This window comes from Balaenoptera physalus (genome assembly GCF_965194825.1).
Source record: "Balaenoptera physalus genome assembly, chromosome: 14".
Taxonomy (NCBI): domain Eukaryota; kingdom Metazoa; phylum Chordata; class Mammalia; order Artiodactyla; family Balaenopteridae; genus Balaenoptera; species Balaenoptera physalus.
The window spans coordinates 26599177-26621184 of record NC_138893.1 but is presented as its reverse complement, the minus strand read 5'-3'; positions in this window follow the sequence as shown (position 1 = coordinate 26621184).

The window sequence follows — 22008 nt, the reverse complement described above, 5'->3', positions numbered from 1 at the left end:
GTGTGTTTCCAAAGCCATGGTTTGGGAGCCATGAGAAAGCCTCTGCTCTCTGGAAGCCAAAATCCTTCAGCTGAGCAAATTGCCTGATGAGTAGTTCAGAGCCCTGAGAGGAGGGCCACGGGGCAGGTGGCCTGAGCTTAGACGGGGCCGGGGCACCGTTGTCACATGGCCCCTGCGATGTCATGCCAGCCCGCGAGCTCACCCTGGAAATCTGCCTTCCTGTCACAACCCCTGCCAGCCCCCTTTCTCCAGCCTGGCATTTCTTACGATGCCAGAATCTAAGATGAAAAGGAAGATGACACGGAAGTTGGAAACAGGCTTGTTCCTCACTCCCCTAAGCATTTTCACAGGGGGGACCTGGCAGACAGTCTGGTGGACCAGCCCATGGTACACCCTGGACTTTCTGAGAATTTTTTTTTAAAGGGAAGGAGGAGATAGCAGTGATGGGTACAAACTGCAGCTTGTTCTGACCTGTTCCTAAGGAAGGGGGGCAGGTGGGGCTCCAGCATCATCTGACTGCCCTTGAACTCAGGCGTTCCTCCCCTTGTCTGGGAGCTGAGGGCACGTGGCCCCTTTGTGCAACTGGCCACTTCGTCCCAGAATTCCATGAGAGCCTGCTGACCAGTTCAGGGGGAGCGGACAGCCCAGGTTCACGTTTCTTAGTCCCAGACTCTCAGCAGTCTCCCCCGAGAAGCCGAGTCGCTGGTGAGCCTTCTGGGCTGCGTGTGTGGGGATGAATGTCCCCGGCGTGGAGGGCCAGTGCAGCATGCAAAGGCCAGTATTAATCGACAAATTAAAGCCAATGCCAACCTGGGCAGGTGAGAGGCAGGCTCTGAGCTTGATCAAAAACATATTCCTGTTGCAGGTCTAAATAATGGGCTACAGGAGATACATCTGTAAATTATACAGGAAGCCTTCTTCAACAACTGATTCACCCTGACAGTTTTACTGGAGTATATGAAAATGAGTATTAAAGATGTGATCTGTAGGCTTCCTTCCAGGAATTCCAATCTGGTTTCAATAAAATGGGGACACTGATTGGAAGTGAAGTTGCCTTCCGGGTTTGCCTTTGGCTATTACGTGCTCATTCGTGAAATGACTGAATTCCACAACTACTTTTAATATTCACCTTTTGAGTTCATCTCCAGCACTGGACACATTGGAATGATTAAAATAGCACTGACTCCCCATGCTGGGTGCTTTCTAATTTAAAAGAGCCCAGGTGCTGAAGACAAATGAGTCCTCCTGGAAAGTCCATTCTTTCTTTGCGTGAAGTTGCTTGGTGGGAACACCGAGGGTGGAATATTAATAGTAAAAAAAAAAAATTAAATAAAATAATGCTCCTTGAATAGATGCCTGGGGGAAAAGATTAAAGTTTGGTGCAAGGCAGGATGTGTACTTGGTGTGGGATTATTCTGGTTGCACTGGTTTCTGGGCTTTTTGCTTGCATCTTGTGTCTGTAACTGCAGCCACTGTGGGGCTCTGGGCTCTGCTTCCTTCCTCCCCAGGGACGTCCTCCTCTAGGCCAGCCATATGCTGCGAGCTGGCCTTGAGCTGGGCTTCCCCAGCAGCGGGTAGGATCGTGCCCAGGCAGCTCCCCAGCTCTCCCTGCCCTCCAGGCCCTCAGGGCGCAGTCTTAAGAGGGCTCTCCAAGATTAAGAGCTCAGAGTGCCACCAAAAAGAGGAAGGTTAATTGGTTGATTCTTCCAACACACCCTCCACAAAGCCCCCTCACCCCCTTGCTCTATAACCACTGGGCTAATGGGCCACAGGTGCTTTTTCCATCTGACTTTGCTGAGATTTATAGTGCAAGGTGGATGAGCCCTTTTCTTTCCATTTCTGCTCCAGACTTCTCCCAGCTTTGGATGGCAGGGAGAAAAAAATTGGGCGGGGGGGGGGGGGTGGTCTCACCTTGCCTCCCTCAGTGATTTTTTTGTCCATAGCTATTATGGGATTTTCAGTGGGAGAAAATGGACCTAAACTCTTGGGACACTGGGCACCGCTGGGAGGCACGAATTCATTTGGAAAGGTTTTTGTGGGATTGCGAATGTTGCCTTTTTTATATGCAAAATTCACATTTAATTTCCTCTGATCTTGTTGAAAATTACGAAAATAGTTTTCATGCATTTAATTTGGAATGAAATTTTGTTGTGTCTGCTGCTTTTCCTTTGAGGAAGACTCAATGGCCTGTGTTTTGGTGTCAAACGTCTAAGGATGTGGAATGCACATTGTTGAGTTCGTCTAAGAGAAATGCCATTTCTTGACATGACGGACAAGGCACGCTCATGGGTTGGAATTAAAGAGGTTTTCCTGGTCATCAGCTGTCTGCTCTTGAGCCAACCAAAAAGAAGTCCTGTGAGTGGACAGTAGCAGTAATGTCTGACTTTGTAGGAAGTTACCTGTGATGGTGACCACCCAGCTAGGTGGAGACTGTGACTTCATTGACAACCCTGACCCTCCACATGCTCTTTAGAATTTAAGACTCTCTGGTCACCATTTCTGATGTGAACTATGGTGGTATTAGTGCAATACCGCAGCCACATGCAGCTCTTTAAATTTAAATTAATAAAACTTAAATGAAATTAAAAATCCAGTTCCTCGGTCACACCAGACACATTTCAAGTGCTCGGTGGATGGCGAGTGACAACCGTATTGAGGAGCTCAGATAGAACCCATTTCCATCTTTGCAGAAGATTCTGTTAGAGTTGGAGTTTATCACGATCCTAAGAAAATCACGAGGAAGACGAGCTCTGCTTCCACGCCACATTTAATTGAAAACCTGCCGTGTGAGCGGGAACCTATGAGCTGTGGACAAACTTTGATGAAAGTGGAAATTTCCCACGTGGCACCAAAGAGTAAATCCGACCCAGAGTATTTTGAAGATGAACTTCGTTAACGATGGTTCTGCCAAAATGCGGGTGATGGATAGGAACAGGATGGAATTCTGAGTAGTTGCAATAGCCCAGCTCCTCAAGTGCTCAAGTCACTGACGTTAATGACACCGGAGAAATGCTTCTCATTTTCTGCAACATTATTTTTTATTTAGTAACTCTTAGATGTCTGGGCAACTGTCCCTCTGCAGCTTCTGAGCACCAGGGCATCGAGGCAGGGAGACGGTCCCCCGAGCTCACCCCGGACAGCACTCCATCCTTGCTCTCAGCTGGAGAATGCTTTATTTCCAGTGGTCAGCAATTTCAAGGCACGGGCTCCTGCTGGGAGATTATATTTTACACACTGCAAATGACACCGAGAGGCAACGCCAACCTCCCTGCTCTTTCTTCAAAGGCCAACAAGCACGATGAGGGTTTGTTATAAGCCAGATCCAGTGTCCAAATTGGACCTGGGCAATGGCTTTCTCTGTGTCTCAAGCATCTGGGGACCTGTCTTCTCTGGTCACCTGCCTGGAGCAGGTTACACTGTCAGTACACGTCCAGCCCAGCTGAGCCAAGTGACTGGCAAAGCAATAGGAGTGTGGGTGCCGTTTCCTGGGACGTGCCAACCCAGTGGTCCATGGTACTGTCTAGAACAGAGGGGTTCTGAGGAGGCCGAGTCATGAAGGGAGGGTGGAAACAATCAGGGAAGCGCTGAGTTGAGCCTTGACCATCAATTATTTTGTTAGCTGATAGTGAGCACTTGTTGTATTCCTGAAATTGTCCTAGGAACCTCCTTATGCTTGTTTCTTCCAACTGTTGCAAGAAACCTTGGCTTCAGTACTGCCATCTCCAACTGCAGATGAGGACATTGACGCTGCAGGTTAAATAACTAGTCCCAGGTCATGTAGCTCAAGACCTGCTAAACTCAGCCCTGAAGCCAAGTCTCCTTGACACCAAAGCCAAGTTCCACGCAGTGGTGACATGCCAGCTCCAGTGATGGGGATGGTTGCCTGGGGAATCCCGAGAGGACCGGGCTTTCCCAGACATCATCCAAGGTACGAGCCTGGGGCCCCAGGTTAGCAGTAGGGTTCCACTGAGCGTTCTCTGGAAATGGAGCCACCAGCCCTGGGCCCACCTTGGTACATAAAGAGGGGCTGCTTCTCCCTGGGTTGAAGAGCGTGTCTTCATAGCCAAGGCCCGTGAGGCAGTCTCTGTGACCCTCCCATCCAATCCCCTTGACAGAAGGGCTGCCTGAGACCAGCCAGAGCACGCGTGTCTGGAATCACACAAGAGCTAGAAGTAAAACCCAGATTTCCTGCCGTTACTCCACCCAAGAGCCCACAGAGGCCCAGCCCCTGGACCAAGACACTGTGCTTCTCTTTGTCTGCAATCAGCACCTCAGGTTTTGCTGGGGTTTCCCTGGGAGCCATTACCTTCCAGCCCAGACATGCCAGCCCCTTCAGGTGGCCTTTTCACTGTAGAGCACAAGTCTGAGTGCCTGCCTCACCCTGGAGGTGACACTCAGGGGAGAGGGAATGGCGGGAACCAGGCAGGGTTATACCTGCAAGCGTGAGGGGTAGGGCCTTTGGCCCGTAGTCCTCCAGAATCTGGTGAGATTTCAGTGCCCCGAGCCCTGGGTCATCCAATGGCAAGCTCTGCACATGCTCGGGGGGCTTTGCTTTTACCCTCAGGGAAACACACAGACAAAGCCCCCGGGGGCAGCATGGGTGAGCTTGGTCTGTGCTTTCCCTGTAGCTGCATTTGAACTGCAGGTGCAGAGAAGGAGGCATCCTAGTCTGCTGAGGTCTCTGGGGCTCTTAATCCAGCCCTAGTGACTGGAGAATATTGAAAGCAAACTGCTGTTGACAATCTATAGAAATTGTGATTATAAAGCGAACGCCCCTCGTACTTCCTCCCAGTAAGTTTGCTAGAGACTCTACTGCCGGCCCCCCCAAATCAGGGCAGACCCACAAATATGCGTCCACGTGACCAGACCTTGCACTCCTCTTATCACAGCCTGATGGCCCTCTCTTGTCCTTGTTAAGTTGTCTGCTTCCTCTGTTGGGCCATCAGTGTCGTCAGGCCTGGGTCTGGCTCGCTCTCCTCTCTGCTGTCAGTGCCCGGATGGAGCCCTGTGCACGGGGAGCGCCCGCGGGGCGAGGGCGCTGTGTGAATCTGTGCCCCCGGCCCCGTGTGTCCTGGGCTCGTCTGACCTGCTCCTCATGCGGCTCTCAGGTTGGACGAGGGTCCCACAGCCACCCCGGGGACCCAGTTCCCCAGCTGGCCCTTTCTCTCCTTGCGTAAATCTTACAGACGTCACGGGCAAGCCTGCAGGTGTCCTAACAGCCCACTGCAGCATCTCCAGGGCTCTGAAAGGCCCCCAGGCGCCCAAAGTGCAGTCACTCCTGGCTGACTCGGGTGGACGATGTGGTCACAGAGGCCCCCAGTTACTTCGAAAGACCCTCCTCTTCTCCCTCCAAATCACTGCGGTGCTTCTTCGAGGAGCCAGTGCAGGACGAGAGCGAGAAACGCCGGACGCGGCTGCCACCTGCCTCCGTGCAGGAGCGCCATCCTTCCAGCTGCTCGGCTCTCCGGATGCCGGGGGGGGGGTTCCGGGGGGGGTGACAGTATCTTCTCCAAAATCTTCATCCACAGTAAACACTGCTAACTACCAACTCATAAAACATATCAGCTGGGTTTATTACTTTTAACCATCTTTCCAATTGTGCTATAAAATAAAGGCAGATGCCATTTTAAGATCTTATTATTGTCAAGGGCCAGCTTCTCCGGCAGCACCTGCTTAGCAGCCGTCTGCTTGTTTATGGCCCCTTTTTTTTATAGGTGACAATTTAAGGTGGCTCTTCTCTGGTTACAAAGAGTTCTTCCTAACGGAGCCGAAGTGGCCCGTGCTGCAGGGGGGCTCCGGCTCCTGCCCGACGCGGAGGCCGGGTCGCAGCTTCACCTGGGTTTCCGGGTGACAGCCTCACCACACACGTCAGACTTTGCCAAATGCTCTGCCATTAATTTATGATTTAAAGTAATTAACTTTTGCTGATTAAAGTAATTATTTCAAGTGCATTGCACTCGGGCCCAAATGATGCGCTCAGCCCCTCTCCAGTTTGAGCGAGCAGCATGCCAAGTGCTTAAAAGCTGCACCGGGGATGGGAGGGAGGCTTCTGCCCAGCTCACGGGTCTGCCACGTTTATGACTGACTTGTACTAACTGCTCATTTTAATGCCGGGTTCTGGCAGAACGTTGACACAGCGTGAAACCTTCATCCAGTAAACAAGACAAGCTTCAGCCTGGTGACACCGATGACAGTGGAAGCTGTTTAAATGAATCTGGCCTCCAGCCTTCCAGAGGTATCATGTTTTTCGCGCTCTCTCGCTCACCCAGATTGGCCCTTAAACAGCGTACAGCTTCATCTGGCCTCAGCCGAGAGTGAGGGATGCACGCACCTCGGGAACCTGGCCCCGCGCCCCGAAAATCAGCGGCAGCCCAGCACTGACCGCGTCCCCCCCATGGCCCTCAGGGCCCGGACAGGGCAGGGCTGTCTGGCCGCTGTGCAGGAGGCGCCCACTCTGTCTGGGGAAGCTCCTAGGAGGTGATGGAGAGACACAGGGAGCAAGGTCTGAGGGCAGGAGGGCTTGCCCGCTGTTTCACATCAAGCACGTTCCCTCCCTCGCCGTGGCATCGCCTGCCAGTGAGGCAGGGAATCAACTGCTTGGTGCTTTCCTGGCAAGGGCACTGCGGCAGGCAGGAGCAGAGGCGCCCTGACCTGGGGTTTGAAGGCTGGAAAACCCTCCCAAGCCCCAACCTCCCTCCCATTTCACGGAAGGAGGCGGGAGCCAAAGCCCAGCATCCGCGCACAGAGCAGGCGGGGGATTTGGGTGCTGGGCTGTCCATGGAAACACGAGTGTCTGGGCCCCCAGGCTGAAGGCAGGCCCAGGAGTCCTTCCCTCTGGGAAAATCCTGCAAAAACAGTCGTCACAACTGTTCCCATTTCCCGTGCATCTGCTGTGTGCCAGGCACTGAGCCCGCATGGCAGAGCTGGTCCACAGGACCGTCTCAGTGTTGTGAGGAGGCGGGTCATGTTACCCATCTTCCAGCTGAGGCACCTGGGACTCAGAGTGGTGAGTGCCAGGCCCAGGGTCACTTAGCCAGGGGAACCATGGTTCAGAGCCAGGTCCTTCCAAAGTTCCAGGTCTCTGCTTAATCTCCTTTTACCCATTAAAAAATATGCTAAGGGGCTTCCCTGGTGGCGCAGTGGTTGGGAATCTGCCTGCCGGTGCAGGGGACACGGGTTCGAGCCCTGGTCTGGGAAGATCCCACATGCCACAGAGCAACTGGGCCCGTGAGCCACAATTACTGAGGCTGTGCGTCTGGAGCCTGTGCTCCGCAACAAGAGAGGCCGTGACAGTGAGAGGCCCGCGCACCGCGATGAAGAGTGGTCCCCACTTGCCGCAACTAGAGAAAGCCCTAGCACAGAAACGAAGACCCAACACAGCCAAAAATAAATAAATAAATAAATAAAAGAACGTGAATTTCTTAAAAAAAAAAAAAAAAAATGCTAGGAGCTGCAGTGGCCTCTTTGAGGCAAACCCCACCCCTGGCCCTGGCAAGCCACCACGCTGGCTTTTGAGAAGAGTCATAGCTCCTTGGGGCACGGGAGCCTTCTCACCTGGGGGAACCAAGGTGAAGGGCCAACCACCAAATGCCTTGACTTTAGAAAAATGGGCATTTCGGGGAGCTCAGTTCATGCTCCTACTTTTTGCTATTTGGTGGGGGGGCAGTTTGGGGGATTAACTTGCATTTTTATCTTTTCTCTTAGTAATTATCCCAACACCCTGGGCTTTCAGTGAAACCACAAGGAAATCTAATTTCGTATGTAATTAAGTGCCTGACGGGCAGCGATCCCCAGCAAACGATATTTCAGCTTAATGCTGTTGAACAAACATCACCGACAAACGACGATGCCAGAACAGTCATCTGTGCGTTGGCACCCTTGCCACCACACGACGGCGGGGGTCATAAATAACCCACTTCACTTTCGGGGTGAATTAAGTGCTCTTAAAAGGTTCGAGTGAAAGACCATGAAAGGGAAACATTCCTCTTTCATCCAGGAGTCGGGGCCGCGCCAGGCTGGTTGGGCAGATGCTCTGTCCTGCTTGGCAGGAGCCTGCAAGGGCGCCACTCCACTCACTGCCCTCGCGAGCATTGGCGCAGGTGCCAAATGGCGGAATCTGGAATGGGACCAGCCAGGAGTGGGCCCGGCAGACGGGGTCGCTGCAGTGGTGGCCGGGGGAGCCCTGGGAAGGAGGTTCCCACTGCCCTGCCTGTGCAGCGAGCAGACGCGGGTGCTGTCTCTGCCCCGACCTGGATTCTCAGAGCCCAGAGGATGGCTGGAACTGAGGACCTGGCATCCAGTTAAATAAAGAAGCTTAAAGTAAATCCAGAAGCATTTGAAGGAGGACAGTAAGAGGATGGGCAGCCCTGCCGTGGGGTGGGTGCTGCCGACATGGCTGGAAGTTTGTCAGCTGAACATCTGGAGAAGCCAACATCCAGCAGAGCCAAGGAAACAGTCTGGTCGGTGCGCTAGTGCAGTTCAGAACCATAATTTTCCTCTTTCCCTTGTTTGATGGTTTTATCAATAGATAAAAAGAATGAACACAACACTCTAAGAAAATGTGGTTCACAGCCCAATTTGGTCAGCCTTCTCAGGCTATTCCTCTTGCCCTGGTTTTCTGGAAAACTCCAGGTTTCGAAGCTGCACAGGCCCAGGTTCAAATCCCAGCCGGGCCACTTATCTGTGGAGTGACCTTATTAATTAAGTCACTTAATTCTCCAAGCCTCAATTTCCTCCACTGCAAAAGGGGCATAAAAAAACTGATGCGAGCTTTGGAAACGTGGTGATGTGAGCTCACGTGCGACAAACAGCAGCTGCTGCTAAGGGTGTGGCTTTGCTGCGATTATCGTTATTCCTACAAATCCCAGGGGCACCCTGGGTGCCCGAGCTGCAATGGCTCAGCTCTGGACCTGACTCAGTGCAGCACCTGCCTAAAAGGGGCCTGGGAACAGGAAGAAGTGGTGCAGAACGAAGCAGCGGGACCCAAATTCACCAGGTGCTGCCGAGGGGGCTGAACAAGTGGGTCAGCGTGCAGCAGGGAGGCCCGGACCACACAGCAAGCCACGCACATGTTCTGGTTGCTTTTACAACACTTCATTCCTTCCTGATGATAAAGATCCATCCAGTCGGCACACATGTGGGGCATCTGCTCTGGGCCGGTCCCTGGCATGGGTGCTGGATACACAGCGACCAGACCACAGCAAACAGGCAGAGACATGCCCTCTCTGAGTGGGCGTTTGGAAAACATAGAAAAAGAACACACAGGCAAATCAAGGTGTGTATTATCCTAGCACCCAGAGGCAGTCCCGATTCAGGTATCAGTAAATTTATCTGGGCTCAGAGAGTCATCTCCTGCTAGCTTCCCTGAACCTTAAGGACCAGGAAAACACACATAACGTAATCTTCAAAAGCATCATACCTGGTAGGTGCATCTTATCCCGTTATATGTAGCACAGTAAACTGACCCTACAGTAGTGGGTGTAGTGGACTGAATAACGGCCCCCAAAGACATCTTCTTAATTTCTGGGACCCGTGCATTACCTTACACAGCAAAGAGTTTGTAGATGTGACTAAATTAGGGATCTCCAGAAGGGGAGATCATCCTGGATTACCCGGTGGGACCTAAACGCCATCACAAGGGTCCTTATAAGAGGGAGGCAGAGGGAGATTTGACGGGGACAGAGGAGGAGGAGGCCATGTGAGGACAGAGGCAGAGATGGGAGTGATGCGGGCACAAGCCAAGGAACGCCGGCTGCCACCAGAAGCCGGAAGGGGCAAGGAGCAGAGCTCGCCTCCAGCCTCCCAGAAAGCAAGGCTCTGCCGACACTTTGACTTGAGTCCAGTGAAACCGATTGCAGACTTGTGCCCTCCATTGGGAGAGGATGCGTTTCGGATGTGTTAAGCCAGCACTGCCACAGGAAACTAATACAGTAGGTGAATGTGTTTATTAGTCCACTCTCAGCAGAGGTGCAGAATGGGGCATTTACTAAGTTGGCGACATGAGAGGCAAATGAATGAATGAATCAATGCACTGTGGTTAAGTGAGAAATAAGGAAGCCTCCGTTTTTATTTTAATTCACACGATACAAAAACAGTCACCCTTGGCATTTATATGACAGAACCTCAGTACATTTATTTATTTTACAGCAGGTGAACTTGAGCAATCAGGGAAACATCCTTTTGGCCCCTCCTCACGACCAACTCCAGTCCCGTCTGAGCTGGAACTGAGGAAGTCAGTGATGGTTCAGGCTCCTCCCTGGCGTGGCCAGCTAATGAGGGTCCGTCCACTTCCTGTACTTGCCAGGTGGGGGGCAGAACTGCGGGATGTTCGTCCTCCAGCCACGCCTCCCCACACCTGCCCACAAACAAGTACCTCCCGCTCACCACGGAGACAAGTCTAATTGCCGTTGTTCACTAGAAGATGGAAGCTGCTGACCTGAACTTCCAACAGGGAGATCCGGGCATCTTTTATGTGGACATGACTCTGTTCTGAATATTCTTTTCTGGATCAAGGAGAAGAGTCTGGGCAGGCGTTCCCTGGAGCACATTTGCAAGAATGGCCTGACCACGCTGTCCCAGCTCGCACGATGAGGGTCAGAGTGACCGGTGGAAAGTTCGCTCTGTCTTTGGGCTCACTTCAAGTCCTGTTTGGCTACGCTGCATCATTTTCCTTAAAGAACACTTTTGGTTTGGGGTATGCCATTCTTCTCTGTGGCTCACCGCCCCGTTTCTGAACTCGCCCCAGGGTGGAGGTGGGAAAACACATCCCAGGATCCCCGCCTCCACCAGGCAGACAGAGCTGCACAGCGACAAAAGGCATAGGGGTTAGAGCTGGGCTGTCCGAGTTCAGATCTGGGCTCTGCTGTCTTCTCCCTCTATGCGACCCTGGGAACGTGGAACCTTTCTGCATCCAAGTCCCTGAAGGCAAAATGGGGTTTTAAAAAGTACCACCTGCCCCACAGGTGCACGGCCTAATTGGATGCCCCCAGCAAACCCAGGCAAGGCTGACACTTGGAACCTGACACCTGGTGATAGGCGTTATAACTGTGATTGCTTGCCCGGTGCTGGGTCCCTTATTACCCCTACCCATCACTTAAAGGCCGCGCAAGGGCAGGCCCTGAGAACCAGCAGGGAGTGGGCAGGGGATTCCTCTTCTTAGGGGGATGTGGCCTCCCTTGGACCAGCCGGACAGCTTGTTCTCTCTGACTGAGGCCTGCAGGCGGCAAAAGCCAGTAGGAGCAATTTGTTGTCCCCAGGCAGGCCTGCTGCCCCTAAACTGTTATCAATGAGCTTGTCAACCCAAGGCCTAACCTCCTTTGTTCTTCTCATCTGTTCTCCCCTCGGAGGCCTCTCCGAGCCCCCGGCCTCCTCCGAGGGGCTGCGACAGGCTGCCGTACACCTGTTTGGCTGGAGGCCGGGCCCGGGGGTCCGGGCGTGGTGGGGAGATAGCAGGAGCTGCCCGGGCCGCCTGGCTCCCGCCTCTGGTCCACATCAGTATGTCAGATGACAGTTGTCATGGCTGCAGCTGGTACGGCAGCTCGTGCCAGGGGCAGGGCGCGTGGCCGCATGCCTGGATGCACTCGGCCCTCCCCCGGGGCACACGACTCACCTCCACGGGGCTGCAGCTGGGGGAGGCCAGCCTGGCCGGCCGTGTCAAGCACCTGCAGCGGGAAGCAGGGGTCTTGGAGCCATCACCCCACAGGGGCGCCTCCTGTGAATCCAGGGTGGAGAGGGATGCCTGCATGTGCCTGCTGAGGACCGACCCACCAGGGCTGCCCAGGCCTGAATAAGCCGCACCTGCCAAAGAACTCGGGATCAGTCCTGGCTTCTGAGTGCTCGCAGGACCGGGCTGACTGGCTTACAGACACGGAGAGAGATGCAGTGTATTGAGTAGTTGGGTGGCAGGCATTCAGGCAACAGCCTGGCCTTAGTGAGCTCAGGCACCATAACCAAGTACCACGGACTGGGGCGCTTCACCAGCAGACTTGTATATCTCACTCTTCTGGAGGCTGGAAGTCCAAGGTCAAGGTGCTGGCAAAGCAGGTGTCACTCTGAGGCCCCTTCTCTTGGCCTGTAGTGGCCACACTTCTCCACATCCTTACCTGGGGGGGGGAGGCGGGGTGGAGAGAGAGCGCTAGTGTCTCTTACGAGGGCACCAATCCTATCATATCATGAGGGCCCCACCCTCATGACCTCATCTAACCGTAATCACCTCCCAAAGGTCCCACCTTCAAATACCAACACCTTGAGGGTTAGGGCTTCAACATATGAATGAGGAGGGCAGGGCACAGGCCCCTAGAATGGGTCTGTGGCCCAAGAGGGAAGTGAGGGTTTCCCAAGCTGCCTCCACTTTGGAAGATACACTAGGGAGTCGAATTTGTTCAGGATTTAAGAGAGAGTGGAAGAGTCGCCAAGTGGAAGGCAACATTCTACTGTTTTTTATTAAATCTCTGTTTAAGCAAACATGGTGCCAGCAGTCTTGGGAAACAAAGGAAGGACGTGGGGTTCACTGGATGAAGAATCCATCACAGGAGGCCTGTCCAAAGTCGCAGTGCAGGGCAAAGCGCAAGTGCAGGACCCGCAGGCCCGGGAAGAAGCTAAAAGTCCAACTCCCGTGCGCCCCAGAGGCAACTCTGGCAGGGGGAACGGTGGGGATATTTCCAGGGCACTTTCCTGTAACAGAGCGCTGTCTGTCCCTGACAGCTCCCAGGTGGCTGTTACCACGTCCAGGCGGGGACCCTGAGGCTCAGTGGGGGAGGAGGGTTGTCCTGACCTCCCAGCAGGAAGGCTCGGTCTTGTGTCCTCTCAGCAGGAGCCTACCTTTGGCCTCGGTGACTCCTGGGTCCAAATCCGGTGCTCTCTGCTCCAGCAGCTGGACCAGCTGTCATGGTCCACTCGGGCTGCAGTCACAAATACCACAGACCGGGGGCTGCAACAACATGTGTTTCTCACAGCTGGGGAGGCTGGAAAGCCCAGATCGGGGTGAGGGCCCCTTCCTGGCTGGAGATGTCGTCTCTGGGCTGCGTACCCACCTGCCGAGCACGGGGGGGGGGGGGGGGGCGGGAAGCAGCTCTCCTGCTCTTCTCATAAGGCCACTAATCCCATCCTGAAGGCTCCTCCTCCATGACCTCATCACCTCCCAGAAGTCTCACCTCCACTTACCATTACATTAGGGCTTTGATTTCAATACATGAATTTTGGGCGGGGGACAAAGATATACAGTCCATAATACCAGATTTAAAAAAGTATCATATGTTTACGAAGCCTGAAGCAGAGGCTGTCTCTGAGCACGGCTGGGGGGTCCTGCCCTGAGACCACGAGCCTGGGCTGGGCTGATGCTCAGGGTCCTAGTGGAAGGGGCGTGGGTGGGGCTCGGTCCTGCCCTCCATGAGTGCCCCCGAGGGCCCAGAGATGACTGGCCCATGGCCGGGCACTGAGCTCAAGCCAGCCCTCTAGGGAGTTGACTGGGACCAGTGTGACGCCTGGGATGGAAAGAGGGTGACGAGCAGGGATACTGTCCAGAGCTCACCTCCTCCTCCCGAGCTCAGGGCATCATTTCTTATCACAGACCTTGTCCCTGCCCCTGTGTCCCTCCTGCTCCCAACTTCCCCTGATGCCCTGTGCCTGGAGGGGCTTCTGCAGAGCCTGCTCAGGACCACACGGGGGGTGGGGCGGACGCTGGTACTCTCAGGAGGTCGGGGCGGGCGGGGCGGCCTCCCCCAAGGAAATCCTCCTCTGCTCCATATTTATGCCCATATTCCAGGTCGTAGACTCCTCCATCAAGGCCCAAGCTCCTTGGGGACAGACGGCCTACCCCCTGGAGATCGGCACAGGGAGACCCCATCAAATGGTCGGCTCTCAGGCTGGGCGATTAAGCAAAATTAAGGCACCTTCTGGGTCCAACAAGGCAGCCTGTGGTCACAGTCTAAAGAGCTTCCTAAGAAGCGGGCCCTTCTGGCATCTTGCAGGTGAGCCAGCACCTGAGGACAGCCTCAGACCCTTCCAGCCTCCACGCACATGGCAAGAAATCTCAACAACCGGAGGTGGTGACCTCCCAGAGTTCGCTCTGAAAGGGAATTTGCCTCCTGAAGTCCATCTCTCTCCTGATTTCTGGAGCCCCTGGTCCCCTTGGAATAGTGGCCAGCCCCTTACGACGGACGGCGTCAGGGTCCCTGGAGGGCAGGCTGGGTAGGAGGGCAGTGGCTGGTCTTCTCCCCTTTCCTCTCCCCTTCTGGACACAGACCATTATGCTAACTTGGGCCTCCCAGACCACCTCTGCGAAATAACTGTGAGCGACACCTGGCCCCCGAACCCTGTGCAGGTCCCTGGATCCCCCATAAGCACTGTGTGCCAGCCTCAGGCAGCTGCAGGGCACGGAGCCTCTGAGGGTCCACCTGGAGGGCAGGTGGTGAGCCAGGTGCCTGGTGCAAGTGGGTGGAGCTGCTCTGAAGGACCGTGCCTTGTCTGCTGGCCTGTCGGATCAAGGACAGGATGGGGGATTGACGTGGAGGAAAGAGATGGGCAACTGGCTTCCCGGCCACTGGGTCCTCTGTGTGATCCCACGGGTGACCTGCACGTGCACACACACACACACACACACACACACATGCACACACATGCACACACGTGACCCTCCACTCCGTGTTCCTGGACAATGTCCCCTTTCTTGGTCCTAGAGGAGGCGGAGTGCCAAGCACCCCATGTTATTTTCCTGCAGCTGCCATAGCAAAACTATCACAAACTGCGTGGCTAAAAACAACAGAAGTTTATTCTCTGACGATTCTAGAGGCCGGAAGTCTGAAATTAAGGTGTTGGGAGGGCTGTGGTGGTGACTTGGGAGGTTCAGGGCAATCCTTTCTTGCCTCCTCCAGCTCCCGGTGGCCCAGATGCGCCTTGCTGTCCTTGGCTGGTAGGTGTATCACTCCAATCTCTGTCTCTGCCCTCGGATTGCAGGCTCCTTCTGTGTTTGTGTCTCTGGGTCCAAGTTTCCCTCTTCTTACAAGGACACTGGTCATTGGATTTAGGACCCACCTTAACCAGGTGTGACCTTATCTGAACTCGATTACATCTGCAAAGACCCTATATCCAAATAAGGTCACATATACATGAATTTGGGTGGGACACTGGTCAAGCCAGTACAGATTCTGCTGGCACTATGTCTCCTGGGGCTCCTCAGCTTTGTCTTGGTGACTCATGGAGTGATTGAACCCACTCTCCAAGGCCTGAGAAATTCAGGTGACACCCAACCTCATGATGGTCCTGCCACCCTGGTTGAACCCTTTCCAGCTCCCTGGGCTGGGACCTGGAAAAATCAAGGCCAGGCTTCTGGTGGAGAGGCAGACAACAGGGAGGCTGGGAGATGCCAAAGAGCTGGGGATGGCAAAGGGGAGAGAGAGAGAGACTCTTGTTCCAAAGACTTTGGGGAGGATGGGTCCATTGCCTTCACCCCAAGCCAAAACATTGACTATGGTCCTCAAAGCACAGAAGCCCCCGTGACTATTATTTCACCTGACATTGTTTCTGTTCAGGTGACTTAACTTGAACTTTAAAGGCACCCTTCCTCCTCTTTGGTAATTTTCCCAGTGGAGGTGCTCAGGCTTCTGTCAGCAAAGTCACTCTTGGCTTGAGGATGATGGTTAGAATTAGAAGCTCTTTGTCCTGAAAGTGGCCATTCACCTGTCCTGCTGGGCCAAACCTCGCTCAGTGTGTCCAGCCTCCCAGACCTGTGCCTGGAAGTAATGCCCCTCACCCAGCAGGCAGGTGACCAGGGGAGCTCAAGCCAGGAGCTCCAGGGCTCCCTGTGCCAGCCTCTCTCAGCCATGAGCTGGGTCCTTGAGACATGATGTTCCAGCAAGATGTTCGGGGGCTTCAAGAGTGGTCCCAGCGGCTTGGGGCCTTCACTGGGGGGAGTGGGGGCTGACCCCGTACCAGTGGGAATGGCGAGGTGCAGGTTATCTGGAGGGCAGTCCCGGGCCAGGAGACCTGGTCAATCGGGCAACTGCTCTTTGCCCCAGTGTCCTTACCTGTTCAACCTCCCACAGGTGTGCCGGGAGGGTCACACCTAGGCAGAGCTACAGAAGAGTTTCAGAATGATAGAAAGTTCAGTGGACGGCCGGTGTGATGCTCACACACCCAGAGGGGGCTGCAGCGTGATAGAGCACCTTCCTGGGGAGAAACACCCAAGATGTGCGCTGGGCACGGCGGATGTAACTGCTGGTGGCATCCAGAGCCAACAAGTGTGCGAGGACAGCCTTTTAGCAGGTGCTGTTCACACAAAGGCAGTGTGGGATTGCCGGCCCGGTCCCTCTGGCTTCGGCGGGAGTGAGGCAGGGTGAGTGCCAGGATGCCCGGCCTGTGTCCTCTGTGGACTCAGAGGCAGGATGCCGGGGACAAGCCCGTCAAGGGCACGGCAGCAAGTGACTTCAAAAGCCCTGACATTTACACAATTTAGGCCTGTTATGTTTATTTCAGGGCTTTTCTGTAAAGGGTGCAGGGCCCTTAGTGGCCAGATCTGTTAATGCCTCGTGCTTTTTGTGTTTCCATGTGCCACTTCCAATGACTGTCAATGTTGACCTAAGTGAGAAACATCCAAACATGTTTATAGAGGAGACCATGGGACCTCTCGCCACACGACTTTTGTTCTGTGGAGAAAAAGGAAGAAAGATAACACCAGAATTGGTTGTTTTTGTAAGTTGGGGCCTCTTTAACATGGCTTGCCGTGCATGTGGCTGTCACCTTCCTGAGAGCCTCTTCAGGTTTCCCTCCTGGCAAATATCGAAGGAAAGGCCTTCCGACAGATGATTAAGTGGGAGCTGTTGGCATCTGTGCATGGAATTAATGGTTTTAATTTGAACATTTAATCATCGGTTGAAGAAATACTAGTGTTTTCTCTGAGCTGACACCATGTCACAGGCTGGAGAGAGAGAGGGTTCTGCCTTTAGGGAGCTTAACATCTGCTGAGGAAGCCGCTGAGCAAACAAGGACCCACATCGTAAGTCGTGTGAAGAGGGACACACCATGCGGGGTGATGAGAGTACAGAACCCAGGCTGCAGAGGGGGGGTGAAGGAGGCCCGTGAGGAGGGACCTTTAAGGGACAGTGGGAGTTGGCCATGCAAAGAAAGTGGCAAAGGGACGGGCAGGTTCTGAGGTGAGGGGGTGGGGACATCGTAAAGAACCAAAAGAAGGTCAGGCATCTGATTAATTCTTCCACACACTCCAGACATCACAAAACGCGGACTAAAAAGGTAGGTGCAGGAAGACTGTGTCACACCAGCAGATGCACAGGACACAGGCAACGAGGAATTCAAACGTGGAAATCAGGTATTTGGATGAGTGAAAAATCAACCTTCTCCGGCAAAGTAGGTCTTTAAGTTGCCCCAAGACAGGGCATTGCCTGCGACATCAGGAGAAGCCACTGCTTTCCACCTGTTTTGTGGCCTTGGTTTGTGTCTCTGGGACATTAAAAGTCAGCTGATAAGTTGGGGAGATGTGTCTTCAGGAACCCACATGCTCCATCTCTCTGTAGTGGGGTTCTCTGGTCCCATCAGACTAACAGTCACACATCAGGAAGATTTTATCAGCTGCCATTTTGTTTCTAGATGGCTTACCAAGCTACTAACTGAAATGGATGGGGTTTGGTGTATAACACCTCTTTTTCAGTTGTCTGGATCAAGTGACACAAAGAATTTGGGACAGTCAGCCAGAAGGGTTGAAATAGAGACTGTCTTTGTTGAGTAACTGACAACGCAATGAGGGGATCAGTGAGTCAGTCGTCATTGGGCTCCACTTTATGCCAAGCTCCGCTCATTACCACGGGAGAGTCCAGGGTGCATCAGGCAAGGGTTTAAACTTACGCCTGCAGGATGGAGATACCTGGGTAGCCTTCTAGCCAGGACGGCAGCCCGAACAAAGGCCTGGAGGTGGGGGAGCCAGGAGGTAAGAGCCCGACTAAGAAGACAAACAGCTTCGGGGCTAGAACGGAAGATAACAGAGATGCAAAGGGAAGGGAAGGCCATACTCCAGAAGTTTAGAAAGTAAGATGAGCAGCTGCAACACTGGAACAGGCAACATTGGCTCAGGGAGAGTCCCTGCGGACTCCTGGGAGCATGTCTGCCGTGGTCTGACTGTTTGTGTCCCTCTAAATTCCTACATGAAATCCTAACTCCCAAGGTGATGGCATTGTAGGCAGGGCCTTTGGGAGGTGCTTAGGTCATTGAGGGTGGAGCCCCCATGCGCGGGCTTAGCTGCTTGTCTCTCTGGCTGGGACAATGACGTTCTCTGAACAAGAAGGAAGGGCCCAGCTTCACACCCAGCCTGGAACCCAAACTCGCCGCAGGGCCAACCTCTGGAGAGAGCAGAGATTTGCCTCTGCTGCAAGCCAAGTGCCAGCTGTTGTTCCAGCTGCAAGAGGAGCCAGCCTCCCGGGGACCAGCCTGTGTGTGAAGAGGCCATGCGCTGGAGGAGAAGTAAGGGTTTCACCGCCTGAAGGGCAGCCTGGAATCGCTCCCTCGTGCCGGAGGTCACTGAGGAAGCAGCCCTGAGCAAGCCGCTGCTCCTCTGGGATGCACCTCCCTCCTCCTTTGCTACGTGAAGTGAAGCCAGAGCAGGAGCGCTGGGGCAGATTGAAAGAGTCGGGTCTGGATCTGAGGTTCAGGGGATGGGGATTCCTGACTTCACGACTGTCTCATCACCCCTGCAGGTTTCCGGCCATGGAAGCAGGTCCCGGACGCGTTTTAGGTTGATGGAAGCCTCTTCCTGAATGTGGGTTTGGGCCTGATAGCTCTACCTCTGTGATTCTTTACTTCTGGAAAATCCTGGCCTGTGGCTGGGAGGTTTTGCAGAGCTGCTCTTGTGCTGCTGTTATCTTTGCCCCTGAGCCATGATGGCTCCCTCTCTCCTGCCTCCTGTGTATGTAAACGCTCCCTCTGTTTGTATTGACAGACAGAACTCTTCCTGCAACCCTGACTTAATTAGGGCCCTCAAAGACTGCCAAGCGCTGTGTCAGTAAGTAAATCTTCCCTGTTAGTCCGCACATTTATCATAGTTGTCTTTATAAATCGACAGTGACTGGCAAAGTCTAAAGTAACTCCCCAACTGAAAACCGGAAGATAAAATTCAGACAAGTGAAGCATTAATGCCTGATCACGTGAAAGAATCGTTATAGAATGGTCAGCGCCGGGCAGGGCAGAGCTTGCGCTCCTGGAGGTGAAGCCGTGTCCAGCTCCATCTGGACACCCAAACGCAGGTCTCTCCACTCCTCTCGGCCTGTCTGTTCCGTGTGTCCTTCTGGAGTGAGCTGGGCCTCCTGTCTCCTTGACTGAAATTTATTTTTTTTGGTAGCACTTAACATTACCTGACATATATTTGTTTATTTACTTTTTGTCGGTCCCCCCCTTCCCCGTCATGGTTTGCTCAGGCTGCCATAGCAAAATACCCCAGACCGGGTGGTTTAAACAACAGAAATTAATTTTCTCACGGTTCTGGGGGCTAAGTCCAAGACCAAGGTTGCAGCAAGATTCAGTTTCTGGTAAAGAGTTCTTCTCCTGGCTTATACATGGGCTGCCTTCTGGCCAGGTCGTCACGTGGTGGAGAGAGATTCCTGTGTGACTTCTTTTTTGATAAGGACACCGTTTCTATAGGCTCCACCCATATGACCTCATGCAACCATAATCACTTCCTTAAAGGCCCCCTTTCCAGTAGAGTCGCATGTGGGGTGAGGGCTTCAGCATACGGATTTGGGGGGGATACAATTCAGTCCATAGTGACCTGCGTTAAAACACAGACTCTTCGGGGGTAGGACTGTGTCTGTTTTGTCCATTCTTGTATTCCCATCGCTTAGTACATGTTCAGGTATATTATAGGTGCCCCACAGATATACATTAAATGAATGAACGAATAAAAAGTAAGTTTGGCTTGGAGAACCATCCTGTAGCACACCAAGAGCCACGCCAGGCGGTGGCGTCGAAGTGTGCAGAGGCATCTCATCCTACAACTAGCCCTGGAGGGTTGTGGTGACCCCGATGCCAGGGCTTTCCCGCCCACCTGCCAGCCAGGTACGAGCCTTCTGTCACCCATGAAGACCGGGGGTGGGACGTGCTGAGAGATCCACCTACTCCTTCCTCTCGACTTTGGGTTAGCGCCGTCTACCTCTTGGCGCACAGGGCTTTACCACTTGTGTTTGCTTTCATGTCTTTGATCCTATTTAATCTTTACAACAGCCCCTGAGGTCAGCCTCTTGATCAGCCCTGGGTAATAGGGACGCAGGAGAGGTTTGGAGGAGGACGCTGAGTTGGATGTAATCCAGGGGAGGGGCAGAGCCACGGTGCAGACTCAACCCTTCAGATGAGGCTCCTGGGGTGGGTGGCTGTTACAGAGGATGTGCCGGGCGGGGAGACGGGCGACAGGGCTGTGGGTGGATTTCTCCCACCTAGAGCTCCCTCTGCCTCTCCATCCCAGGCCCCTTTGGCTCTTCTCACCTGGAGGGGGGAGAATGAGCTCAAGCCACAAGCAGCTCGGGCCAGTGTGGATTAGCTGTGCCCGCCAGCCCACCAGCATCTTTGCCTGTCCTGGGCCATCCAGGGAGGGAGCGGTACCCTCCAACACATCCCCAAGGACCCGGCTGGGTGCTTCGCGCCCTGGGTCAGGACTTCTAGAGGCAAAATTAAGAAGCGATGAAACACGAGTGGAGAGAGAATGGATAGCCACAGCAGGCTACTAGGGGGATATTTTGGAGTCAGCAGTCTCCCCAGAGCCCCTAAACACAGGGAACTGCCAGCGCTCTCTGCCAGAAGGAACCAAAGGGAGGGCCCAGCCTAGCTCCTGAGGCCCGGCACCTGGGGTCTGCAGGAACCCCAGGCCTGACCGTACTGTTGGTCTGGGCCTGGCTGCCCAGCTGAGCTGGTCCCACCTTGGGACCGCGAGTCTGTCTCCATCCTGCCGCATTCAGTGGAGAGTGTCTCCTTTGTGTGTGCACCAGGAGTTCTTGCTTCATTTTTTAGAAAGTCTTTAAGCTGATGCTCAACGTAGATAGCCTCATTAACATATTTAAATTACAATTAATTGGAAAATTACAGTAAGGTGTAAAGTGGGAACCATTGCTTTCAAATGGGTGTCTATGCTTGTTGATGAAACCCAGTCGTTTGTTTCTTTCCAGGAAGTTTTCAGACCCCTAGCTGGGCTCTCATGGACCTGGCACTTGTGAGCTGCATCACCAAAGTGCCGCTCTGCACTCCCACCCCCCGCTTTGCCAGAAGGCGTGAGCGGCAGACCTGAAGGCCCCAGGCTGGCTGGCAGGAGGGGAGGTGGGGGAGGGAGCCCCCGGGAAGGGAGCTGAAGCCCTCTCTGGAAAGGGATCAGTTCAATGGCAGTGGGCGCCCCTGCTTTATTCCAGGAGAGGTGGGGTCCTGGGGTCTGAGCTGTGTTCTCCAGGGTCCCGTCACCATCATGTGGTGACGAGATACGAGACACTGGCCCCAGCGCTCCCCGGGGCAGGGCCCCAGCTTTCCTGTTTCCCCTGGGGCTCCAGGCCGGAGTAGATGAACATGCCGGCAATAGTAACAACAACGCGGAACATTTGAGGAGCTCATCTCACCCCTTAGCGGGGAGAGAGCTCACACCTGACCTTGTCGACTCCTCCCAGTGACCTCCATCAGAGAGTCACCGGAACTGAGGCTTGGAGGGGACACTCGGCTAGTAAAATCAGATTGCTGCGGTGTGAGCCCACGCAGGCTGGCTCCCAAACCAGGGCAATCGACCCCTGCATTCTCCTGCTTCCTGCAAAGGTGGTCCCATCTCTCTCTCCCGACCAGGTGAGGTCCTGTGTGAGTGAGCCTCACTACCTGGTCCAGCGATGTATGAGGAGAGAGGAGGCTGTGAGCACATACGATGAGCCCCAAGGATGCGGTCCTGCAACAGCCAACATGATAGGCAGCCGGACCCTGGTCCCAGTGCCCTGGGGACCCACCGTGCAATATCCCTCGGGCAACCCGAGAACAGGAAGCTTCCTTCAG